The sequence below is a fragment of the Malaya genurostris genome, chromosome 2, assembly GCF_030247185.1.
Source record: "Malaya genurostris strain Urasoe2022 chromosome 2, Malgen_1.1, whole genome shotgun sequence".
NCBI lineage: Eukaryota > Metazoa > Arthropoda > Insecta > Diptera > Culicidae > Malaya > Malaya genurostris.
This window is the reverse complement of record NC_080571.1, coordinates 251647279-251660484: the sequence shown is the minus strand read 5'-3', so window position 1 is coordinate 251660484 and position 13206 is coordinate 251647279.

The following is a 13206-nucleotide window of genomic DNA, read 5'->3' as shown; positions in this document are numbered from 1 at the left end:
CACCTACCTGATTCCAACTATGTATCATTTTATAAAAGAACTGAATGGTATTCAAACCAGATCATATTTATATGGAGCTGTTCGTGCTCGCATCTCACACGACGCAGTCGAAAATCATTTACGGTCGAAACAACAGAAACAAAGACAATACAGTACAGTGAACAATAGAGTGTACGGAATGGTCAAATACGATTTAAAAAAACCGGAATCTTGGCCAACAAGGCCAAATTCAATTTGTATAGATTTCAGGCGTTGCAAAGTTAGACCAGCAGCAAATGAAATTGAAATCTTACTTAAGGAACGAATGCATCTAGACGCTAATAATGTAACTGAGATTCAATTCAACAAGGCGTCTAACTGTGTGTGCATTATGTTTAAACGTGAAAGCGATGCAATTGCATTCGCTTCGGTTAACAACGTGGTGCACACCCAACTAACCAAAAGTTCGGATAAAAGGGACTGATTTGGCTTGAGCAGCTCTCAAAGTTAATCAATAGCATTCTAAGCAGCCCATTTTTTAAGTAATTATCCACACTTGAAAGTTCGCACGACGCAGCGGAACGAACTTCTAAGCTGCTTCTAAAATACATTGTTCAGCTTCTATGCAGCGAAAAAGTTCACGCGGAACTTGTTCTGTACTTTCAAGTTGCTAAAAGTACCACGTGCACTCTTAAGCAGCTACAAAGTTCACGCGGAACTTGTTCTGTACTTCGAACTGTCAAAAATTGCCACGTGTTTTCTTAAGCAGCTAGAAAGTTCACGCGGAACTTGATCTGTACTTTCAAGTTCTCAAAAGTTCCGCGTGCACTTTTAAGCAGCAAGAAAGTGGACTTTTTAAGTAATTGTGGAACTTCTGGTTGCTTGGGCAGTGTTGAGTGTGATAACATTAAATACAAAATCCCTGTGCACATAGTCACCGCAGGTCACCGATCAGTACGTTCGGGAGAATATGTCGCGGTACGGTGAAGTCCTTTCCATCGAAAGGGAAGTATGGCGGAATTTTTTCCCCGGTATCCGGAATGGCGTGCGAGTGGTACGTATGGCGAAGGTGACAACGAGATCCACTTCAAAATATGTATTATTCAAAAAATCGGCTAATTCGGCCTCGTAAAGCTTGTACGTAAATAGGCCTGAATAAAAATACCTTTTAAATAAAAAAAAATATTTATATGGAACTAAAAACTGGCTTGCAAGTGCATATCAGTATATAAGTGAATAACATTTTACCATTTCTAATGAAATATTGACGAAGTTATAGATAGTTGTTGTCCACGCTTGGCGAGTGGATTTCAATAATTTATATTTTATAATTTTTCATTTCGGTTTGTAGATGCACCGAAACCTCCATCTACGAACTAAACGGGGGTTCGTAAAAAGAGGTAGTTCGTAAAAAAGTTTACGTTATTTGGGATTTGGTTCGTAAAAAAAGTTTTGTGTAATGAATACGGAAACCGCCCATCATATGCCTATTTTCGAAACGGATGTGAAGAGTAAGTGCAAGAAAATGAAGTTTGCGCTCGTTTCAAAATCCAAGATGGCGGCTTCCGGTTTATTGATATTGTTTACAACTCCTAACAATATGGGTATTTTCGAAACGGGATTGATGAGTAAATGTCGGAAAACGATGTTTGAGGTGGTTCTGAAATCCAAGATGGCGACTTCCGGTTTCTTGATAATTCTTGAAAACCCTTACAATGTGAGTGATTTCAGAACGAGATTGATGAGTAGATGTCGGAAAACGATGTTTGATTTGGTTCTAGAATTCAATATGGCGACTTCCGGTTACTTGATATTCCTTCAAAACCCTCACGATGTGGGTATTTTCGAAACATGATTGATGAGTAGATGTCGGAAAACGATGTAGGAGGTGGTTCTGAAATCCAAGATGGCGACTTCCGGTTTCTTGATAATTCTTGAAAACCCTTACAATGTGAGTGATTTCAGAACGAGATTGATGAGTAGATGTCGGAAAACGATGTTTGATTTGGTTCTAGAATTCAATATGGCGACTTCCGGTTACTTGATATTCCTTCAAACCCCTCACGATGTGGGTATTTTCGAAACATGATTGATGAGTAGATGTCGGAAAACGATGTAGGAGGTGGTTCTGAAATCCAAGATGGCGACTTCCGGTTTCTTGATAATTCTTGAAAACCCTTACAATGTGAGTGATTTCAGAACGAGATTGATGAGTAGATGTCGGAAAACGATGTTTGATTTGGTTCTAGAATTCAATATGGCGACTTCCGGTTACTTGATATTCCTTCAAAACCCTCATGATGTGGGTATTTTCGAAACATGATTGATGAGTAGATGTCGGAAAACGATGTAGGAGGTGGTTCTGAAATCCAAGATGGCGACTTCCGGTTTCTTGATAATTCTTGAAAACCCTTACAATGTGAGTGATTTCAGAACGAGATTGATGAGTAGATGTCGGAAAACGATGTTTGATTTGGTTCTAGAATTCAATATGGCGACTTCCGGTTTCTTGATATTCCTTGAAAACCGTCACAATGTGGGTATTTTCGGGACGGGATTGATGAGTAGATGTCGGAATTTGAGAGGGTTCTGAAATTCAAGATGGCGACTTCCGGTTGTTGATATACCTTGAAAACCCTTACAATATGGGTATATCCGGAACGAGATTGATGAGTAGATGCCGGAAAACGATGTTTGATGTGGTTCTGAAATCCAAGAAGACGAATTCCGGTTTTTTGATGTTCCAAGAAGACGACTTCCAGATTCTTGATATTCCTTGTAAACCCTTACAATGTAAGTGATTTCAGAACGGGATTGATGAGTAGATGTCGGAAAACGATGTTTGAGGTGGTTCTGAAATTCAAGATGGCGACTTCCGGTTTCTTGATATTTATTGAAAACCCTTACAATATAGGTATTTTCGGAACGAGATTGATGAGTAGATGTCATAAAACAATGTTTGATGTGGTTCTGAAATCCAAGAAGACGACTTCCGGATTCTTGATATTCCAAGAAGACGACTTTCAGTTTCCTGATATTCCTTGAAAACCCTTACAATGTGAGTAATTTCAGAACGGGATTGATGAGTAGATGTCGGAAAACGATCTTTGAGGTGGTTCTGAAATTCAAGATGGCGACTTCCGGTTGTTGATATACCTTGAAAACCCTTACAATATGGGTATTTCCGAAACGAGATTGATGAGTAGATGTCGGAAAACTATGTTTGATGTGGTTCTGGAATCCAAGAAGACTACTTCCGGTTTCTTGATATTCCTTACAATGTGAGTGATTTCAGAACGGGATTGATGAACCCTTACAATATAGGAATTTTCGAAACGGGATTGATAAGCAGATGTCGGAGAACGACGTTTGAGGTGGTTCTGAAATTCAAGATGGCGACTTCGGTTTCTTGGTATTTCTTGAAAATCCTTACAATATAAGTATTTTCGGAACGGGATTGATAAGCAGATGTCGGAAAACGATGTAGGAGGTGGTTCTGAAATTCAAGATGGCGACTTCCGGTTTCTTGATATTCTTTGAAAACCCTTACAGTATGGGTATTTTCGAAATGGATTTGATGTGGTGCCATAAAAACTTTTTATACGTGCAACGTATAAAAAGTGTTCGTAAACGGAGGTTTGGGTTTATCCTTTTTTATCAGCTTGATAATATGATGCTCAACCAACTACATCGTACTCAAGGGTTGAGCGGACTAAAGTTCAATAAAGCGATTTCAGGCAATATATGTTGTTGAATTTTTTTGAAATGCGGAGCATGAGTCCTAGTATCTTAGGAGCTTTAGAGATAGTATATTCAATATGAACTTTTAAGTTGAGCTTAGAATCTAATAAAACCATCTAATAATCCTTGATTGATGACTCCCGTTTTGGAACCGTTTGCGAAATAGTGTAACCATACGTGATCGTTGTTCTTTTGCGAGATATGGAGATGTCGGAACATTTCGAGGCGCTTAGTACCGTCTTGTTGACGTTGCACCAGTGTTTTTGTCAGAAAGCGGGGTCATCAGATTCCTTGATGAGATGGAATAATTTAAAAATAATCGGCAAATGATAGCTTCATGCATTCCAACGAAAAATTCAAATCATTTCAGTATAATAAGAACATGAACGGTCCCAGATGGCTTCCTTGTGGAACTCCGGAGCTCGCATTGAATGGTGAAGTAACGTTGTCACCTATTTTCGCAGTCTTATTCCTACCTGTCAGTTATGATTCAAGCCATTTGAATAAGAAACCGCTGAACCCAAGCCTTTCGAGTTTGGCAACTGAAATCTGGTGAATAATTTTGTCAAAAGCAACAGAGAAATCAGTGTAAATAGCATCGACTTGATGATGCGCTTGCACGACACAAGATTTGGGGACGTAGACCGTTTAGGGATGAAACCATGTTGGGTATCAGATATATAGCTATGATGAGTGATAAAGTCCAGTATTATTATTTAAAATAGTTTCGATACAGCACATAAGGCAACAATTCCTCGATAGTTTGAAATAATAGTTTTGTCAAAAAAAATATGTGATGTACTTCCATGAAGCAGGAAAAAATTCTCATTTTTAGAGAACATTGTAGTCAATGCACAGTGGTCCGGATCCACAATTTAGGGGGACAAAAACATTTGTGGCTTAGCCTTATACTTCAGAGCTATGATGTCTTCAGAACAAATGATCAGTGAAAGATAAGCCATATTTTGAAGCATATGGTATTAGGGTGGTTCTAATTATTAGGGTGATCCAAACATTATTTTCCGTATGTGTTGAGATAGAGGACTGCATCCTTCGGCAAAATTGTAGGAAAACTTATATCAAGCAACTTTGCCGAAAACACTATTGAAGTATCTCTAACGGTTTTAGTATTACAGCTATTTTAATAGATCAACTTAGGGTGTTCCTGAAAAAATCAGATTTTTTGCTCTAGCTTTCTTAATATTTACTTCTCGATTTTGGTGTCTTTGAATATCTTTTAGAGTTTGTTGAAACCAATTTTTTCATGACTAGCGCATTCAGGTAGCGTTTTCTGAACCGAAGTTATGAGCAAAACTAGTTCAAAAACAGATCATTTTTAAACTGCTATATCTAACATTGGAGCAAACGAAAAAAAAATCGGTTTGTTTCATTTGATAGAAAATACTTTCGAGCATATTTATAGAAAAAATAGCGGAGGAGATATTTTTTTAAATTTTTTAAATTGTTTTCAAACATTGGGTTTTTTCATTGAAAAATGCTCTTTCATGTAAAACATTTATTAGCTATACATATTAAAATAAGATATTGTTGTCCTCTAGCGTGTTAAAATTAAAAATGTTAATTCAGCTGCATAATCGGGAAGATGGTGTACACTCACGTTGGTTGTTACTCTATTCGATAATGCTATTACAGGATCAGACGTTAAAAGAAATCGTTTGAATACATCCTCTAGATTCACTAAACGATTGAATTTCTGCGGATGGAACTGCCTATACTTGCGAATTGATTTATTTCGACTCTCTTGCGCTTCCTTACTGTACAATATTTGCTATCTGTTTGGTTCCCTTGCGATTGATTGTTGAGCAAGAAGCCTGGATAATCTGGAACAACAATTATCCTTCATCTGTTTCCCTATGCTGCCCAGAATAATAATCTTTCAAAAGGAAAACACGGAACTAACAGCAGGAAGTGGACAAAGTAAATGCAGAAATTGCAGAGCTTTTTCCCACAGTACTGGGGAAAGTATTTGTATCAACGAAGCTAGTGTTCTGCCTGAACGATACGAAAGTGTTAAACGACATAACAGGCATACACTCCCAAGCTTGGTACATATGCAAGCGCTCAGGAAAAGCTCTGAATTTTTCAAGAACTGAAACAAATGAGAATAATCCAAACAAATATCAATTTGGAATTTCGCTTCTGCACGCAATGATTCGATCTATGGAACTTTGGCTAAAAGTGAGTTATTGTTTGCACATTGAGAAACCGACATGGCGCGTGTCCCGACAAAATCAGCATGTCAAGGAGCAAGAGACAAACATTCTAACGGCATTAAAAGAGCGGCTAGGGTTACGTATTAGCAAAGACATCATATTAACAAGATATCCAGCTCGCACATTTCTAGAATAAATCATTGGAAACATCCTTTTTTGCGAGCATGGTGCCCTCAGGTGAGTCCGCATCGAATCTCGTACATTGAAGTAGGGAAGATAAACGTCAAAATCTTGCGCGCCAAAAGAGCAGCACTGCGCACCCACACAATTGACATGATATGTTGAATGTGATGCCGTGTGATGGCGTTCCTATACTGAAGATTGATTTCGCTCCAAGCTGACAGGGTCTGGCATTGGTGAACCATTACCTGGAGGCGGCAACTCGAATGATGGTATCTGGGCCCGTAGATTTTTCAAAGAATATAACACAGTAGCGCGAATCATCGAGTTAAATGGAAATATACTTGAACGGTTTTTTATAATCTTAACGTTAATAAACAGCAATGTGAAGATTTCGGTACCTGCTTTCCAGGAGTTTACTGAACAAACAAGAATTCGTTTTGTGGAGCTGTATGGATGGTATGCTCTGTCGCCAACCGTGCATAAACTTCTGGTGCATGGGACTGCAATTATAAAACATGCTTTGCTTCCTATTGGTATGTACAGTAAGGAAGTGCAAGACACTCGAAATAAATAAATTCGCAAGTATAGGCAGTTCCATCCGCAGAACTTCAATCGTTTAGTGAATCTAGAGGATGTATTCAAACGATTTCTTCTAACGTCTGATCCTGTAATAGCATTATCGAATAGAGTAACAACCAACGTGAGTGTACACCATCTTCCCGATTATGCAGCTGAATTAACATTTTTAATTTTAACACGCTAGAAGACAGCAATATCTTATTTTAATATGTATAGCTAATAAATGTTTTACATGAAAGAGCATTTTTCAATGAAAAAACCCAATGTTTGAAAACAATTTAAAAAATTTAAAAAAATATCTCCTCCGCTATTTTTTCTATAAATATGCTCGAAAGTATTTTCTATCAAATGAAACAAACCGATTTTTTTTTCGTTTGCTCCAATGTTAGATATAGCAGTTTAAAAATGATCTGTTTTTGAACTAGTTTTGCTCATAACTTCGGTTCAGAAAACGCTACCTGAATGCGCTAGTCATGAAAAAATTGGTTTCAACAAACTCTAAAAGATATTCAAAGACACCAAAATCGAGAAGTGAATATTAAGAAAGCTAGAGCCAAAAATCTGATTTTTTTAGGAACACCCTAAGTTGATCTATTAAAATAGCTGTAATACTAAAACCGTTAGAGATACTTCAATAGTGTTTTCGGCAAAGTTGCTTGATATAAGTTTTCCTACAATTTTGCCGAAGGATGCAGTCCTCTATCTCAACACATACGGAAAATAATGTTTGGATCACCCTAATAATTAGAACCACCCTAATACCATATACTTCAAAATATGGCTTATCTTCCACTGATCATTTGTTCTGAAGACATCATAGCTCTGAAGTATAAGGCTAAGCCACAAATGTTTTTGTCTCCCTAAATTGTGGATCCGGACCACTGTGCAATGGCATAAGAAGACTTCTTGAGCATTTCTCCAGAACTAAAGACGGTATACCATCAGGGCCTGCGCTAGTAGATGGTTTAAGTTCATGACAAGCATTTCCGACGATCTTGTAGGATAAGACACAAACGTAAAACGGTGACGAGCATTGTTGGCTGCTACGTGGATTTGTTGATTCGTCAGAGTTTCTACGGGGAAAACACTGCTCAAGGGTTTGGAAAACAAGTGACAAATATCGGCGGAGGTTGATGCTTTATGTTCCCCAGAGGACATGTGAGTAGGTAATCCAGATTCCTTTCTTTGATCACTAACATGACTCCAAAAGCGTTTGGGATTTGATTTGAGGTTATTTTAAACCTTGCGTTAGTAGTTGCAATAGAGCGTTTTATTTTATCGCTTGTACCGGTTATTAACAAACATATAATGTGATCTTAGTTATAGAGAAGGTTTCTTTGTAAACTTTTTTAATGCAGATCTTTTAACACTTTTATATCGCTTTAGGAGAGGATTCTTCCAAGGAGGATAAGTTGACTGCTGACGCGTCTTCTTCGGAATTTACTGATCGATTGAATAAAAGACAATAATCAATGTTATAAATGAACGATAATTCTCCGTCAAATTTTTAGTTCTGCTACAATCTGAAGCAATATCAATTATATGATATTACACGACAAAGTAACTACAATGCTTTGAGCTAAACAGAGTTGGACACTTTTAACGTCAGTTACCTTAGAAAATAAACTATTTTGCTCATGATATAACGCCACCGAACCCAATGTGAATTTCTCTCACCACCACCATCATAACAAACAGTAGCGTGCAAGCAATATAGAAAATGATAAAACGTTTATGAAATTCTGGTGAATCTTTTTTAAATACCGGTTATTTCGGCTAAAGCTTTATAATTTTGAGTTGCTTTTTCAGATTCTTTGTAAAATTTCACTTCAAACACATCACACTTCGGAAAAAAAACCTGTGATGTTACATCTGATTGGATGCACATAAATGGAGTGTCGCAGTTCACGCAAATTCACGTGGAAGAACATTCAATATTGTGTCTTAAATTCCATGACATGAAATTCATTGAAATAAAAAAAAAGAATACCGATTTCGACCAAAGCGTGACTTGAACCGAGAATAATTGCATCATAAAGTACATCTTTTAATTGACTGAGCCAAAGAAGCACAGATCTGCTTGGCTGGTAAAAGGTACATGGCAATGCATACAGTCGCACCTGCTAGCAGAATGCAAGTTACAGTCGAAATCAGTAAAATTCATGCTAATCTAACATAAAGTCATTACAAATGAGATTTTCCGTCATTCTTTATGAATTAAATCGTATAAGAGATTAAGTCACCTTTAAAATTTAAATTTTTGTGGTGTGTATTTTTCAGATCTAAAATCATATCCGTTCAACGGAACAGTCCCAGATTACAAAAACCTGTTTTAATCTACCTAGTGGTGTAATGATGCCTTTCTCATATATTATTTTGTGGTATTCTATTCAAAATATTTCTCTTCGATTTTTGAAAGAAACCAAGGGATTGTTTGTGCATTAACTAGTATAACATAGAGAATGAAACAGTTCTCTGATCGGTTAGCGGTTATATGTACTTCCAGCACCGGAATCTGAGAACCGTACAAAGTCTACTAGTTTGTATTCAAATTTTGAAGATTTCATAGGATTTCGTGATCGTACTTTAAACGGCGATTTAAATTTTTGTTGTAACCGAAAATATGCAGTAATTTTTGGTAGGACTTTAAGACCTTTCATTTGACCCTAAGATTGGGAATAACGGTTTTGAGTCCAGTTAAGAAATTTTTACGGTTTTTGTTTCGCCGGTGTACAATAATGAATACACTTTACCCTATAAGTCAGATCCGGATGAAATTCGGGAATTCCGTATGGGACCGATGGAAATCGATCTAACAATCGCTGAGAAAAGCGAGTGAGATCCATTTTGGAATATATGACCACTATTTCCGGTGCTTCCGGAACCGGAGACCGGAAACCAGGATAGCCGGAATCGATTTGTTTAATTGCCTACTTATAATGGCTACCGATTGGAATAGTTTTGAGACCAGTTTAGAAAATTTGTACGTGTTTTGTTTCGCCGGTTTAAGTGACGGTGTACAATATTGAACACACTTTACCCTTTAACTCCGAAACCGGATGTCGGATCCGGATGAAATTTCACAGTAGCTTCAGAGATAATATGAGCTTTAATTCAAATTTGTGAAAATCGGTTCAAGCATCGCAGAGAAATCGAAGTGAATTCTATTTTTCCAGTTTATCATTACCCCTTTCGGTGCTTCCAGAACTGGAAAAGGGATGACCAGATGTGCCGAATTAACTTTTTATGCCCACAAGCTAACAAGCTCTGCAAACTAGAAAATTTATCAGACAGTTTTATGGGATTTGTATCTGTTTTTAATCATCGTTCGTGAAAAAATACTACTGAAATTGGTAATTTTCCACTTATCACTTTTCAGTTCCGGAACCGGAAGTCGGATGAAGATAAAATGTTTTACATTTTTTAAGGAAACTACAAAACCTTTCATTTGAATCTTAGTTTGCGAAAATCGGTTGAGCTGTTTCAGAGATAATTGAGTGCACACTTTTTTTCAAATTTTCACATATTACCATATAACTCCGGAACCGGAAGTCGGATCCAAATGAAATTCAACAGCAGGCTATGGGATCATAATACCTTCTATTTGAATCTTAGTTTATGAAAATCGGTTCTGCCATCTCTGAAAAAAGTGAGTGCATATTTTTGTTACATATATACACACATACACACACACGGACACACAGACATTTGCTCAGTCCGTCGAGCTGAGTCGAATGGTATATGACATTTGGCCCTCAGGACCTCGGTTAAAAAGTCGATTTTCACAGTGATTGCATAGCCTTTCTTTATGAGAAATGCAAAAAGAATTCTAAGAATACTTAGATTTTATTATGTTTTTTGTCTTTCGAAATTCTGTCTAGTTTGTGAATAATTGATCAAAAACGCGACACACGCGCTTCGTAACATTCCACCTTAAGTGTTTACATCGAATATCTGTTTTCCAGAGAATTCGATCTCATTTAGATTCTTTGAAACTGAACAATTCGGTAATGTGCATTTCACAATATTAAATTTTCTGTAGCATGTTGTATCGTTTACTACGCGATTATTACCGTTATTTAAAATGAAACGCGTAAAAAGTCACTATAAGTAATATAATTTGCATTTGAATGGAAACGGAAAAGTTGTGTATCTCACAGCGAACGATATTTTATATGATACTTTTAACTTTAAAGTTTTCTTACATTTTCTTATATTAATAAACCATTGTATTTTTCATTTGACCATCCAATTCCGCAGCGGAAATAATTGATTCTCAATCGGAGCTATTCGGTTAAATACAATTTATTGTATTTTGATGGCAAAATATATTTTTCACTGTGCAATATATTTTTCTTATATTGGTTTCTGCTGCTTAATGGTGAATATATTCAAACTGTACACTTGTTTCTTTTTCGAAAAATTGTTGAGGGAAAAAATTAAGCTTTTAATTGTTACGATACTTAACAACCTACACACTTCATTGTAAAAAGTTTCTGTACAATTCGTTGAATACACTGACGAAAATTAGTACGATAACTCAACCGACTCCAGCATAGTTTATACAGAATATTGAAATGTCTACTTATGTTCAATGGAAAAGATTCAATGAATATGTAACAATAAATCTTATTGTTTCTCTGCAACATTGTCTCAGGTGTCTAAGTGGTATATGTGAAAACCTTGCTCTCGGCAGCTTAAAATTAAAGCAGAGTGCCTCATTAAATATATTATTTTTACTACCATGGAGTGGGAAGGTAAGTTTCTTGAAACATTACCAACAATTCAACCAATTGTCTTTCAGTTTTTTTAGTCGAGGGCAAAAAGCCAGAAGAAACTATCTTTGATCCGCATACATACGACCAATGTTGCGACATGTTTTACAGTTCGGAATTTATTTCAAAGAAAAATAGCACGCTCGGTAATTTCTGGTGTAATCAGTGTAAGTGGAATTACATAAATTCGGTAATAAATCATTCGATTATTATGAACCGATTTATCGGCAACAAAAATACGACCAATTTCAAAAAGCAGATCAAAACTTGAAAACCCTTCTTAATCCACCTAGTGGTGTGATAATGCCTTTCTCTTTTTTTCATAAAAGTCTCATGAAAATATATTTCATACTTATATTAAATAATTTCGGATAAAAATTTTAACACCAATTGATTCAGATTGATTCGAGTAGTTCACAAAAGCATGCTTATGTCACACAGTCAGCATCATTTTTCCAAACTAGTGCTTGACATTTGCGTTGCCTATTTGTATGAGCACAGTGATGCTAATCTAAAAAAAAGCCTTCTCAGTCCACTTAGTGGAATTTTGATATTTTTTCTAAGTCCCAGACGGTTGATTTTTTCAAAAAAATTTTTTTTTGAGATGACACTAAATTTCGATGTTTTATGCAGTTTTAAGAGTTTTGGCATCAAAAAAAATTTTCGATTTTGGAAATTTCATGTACTCCCCTCTATGGTGCTTTTTCAAGAACGAAAAATTGTCAAACCTTCAACACCGGGCAGCACCCCTTACGCATGTCCGATTTAACTTTGCTTGAACTTTTGAGCACTAGAGCTTAACGAAAATAGAGGTGATCCCAAAATTTTGGCACCCTTATATACATAAGAGCGGTAAAAATCAACGTGTTTTGTCGGTTACGTCACTTATACCATCATATATCTGGAACCAAAAGTCACAGCCATTTGATCTTCGAACTTGATCGATGATTCGACAGTAGCTTTCAAACGAGCCCAAGTTTGTTAAAATCGGTTCAGCCATCTCTGAGAAAATTGAGCGCGTTCTAATATCTTCGAAAAGTGCACACACATACACACACACACACACACACACACACACACACACACACACACACACACACACACACACACATACACACACAGACATTTTCCGATCTCGTCGAACTGAGTCGAATGGTATATAACACTATGGGTCTCCGAGGCTCCGTTCGAAAGTCGGGTTTTCCAGCAATTCTAATACCTTTCTATAGAGAAAGGCAAAAACTGTTGTCGTAATGGTTAGAAGCAAAGCCTTCCAGATGAATCGGTTGATAGTGCTGATCGGCTTAAAATATATTAATTTTAATTATAATAATACGTATGCGAAAATAAACAAAATTTAAATTTTAACAAATATATATTTTTTTTGTTAAATAAATGATTTTTATCTTCAGTGTTGTTTGTATGTTCTTCTTTCAATGTTATTGTTTTTATTAATTCAGTGAAAATGTTTTTAAAAAAATCTAAATCCATTAAAGGAAAACAAATTGCAGCTTCAACCAATTCTATTCATTCAATTAACTTTTTATGACTTTGTTACTATTTTAATAAAATAAATAATAATCTGCAAATAATCTTATCAATTTTAGTAAACTATAGTATACGCCAAAATCCGTTCCAACATCTTGGTTGACGAAAGTGTGTGGGACATTCTTCGTCATATTTTTCTTATCAAATCTGATCATTTCCACCTTTGTTAGGAGCTCTTACATATCAGTTAATCGATATTGAAAAATATCCATATACTGTGATAACTT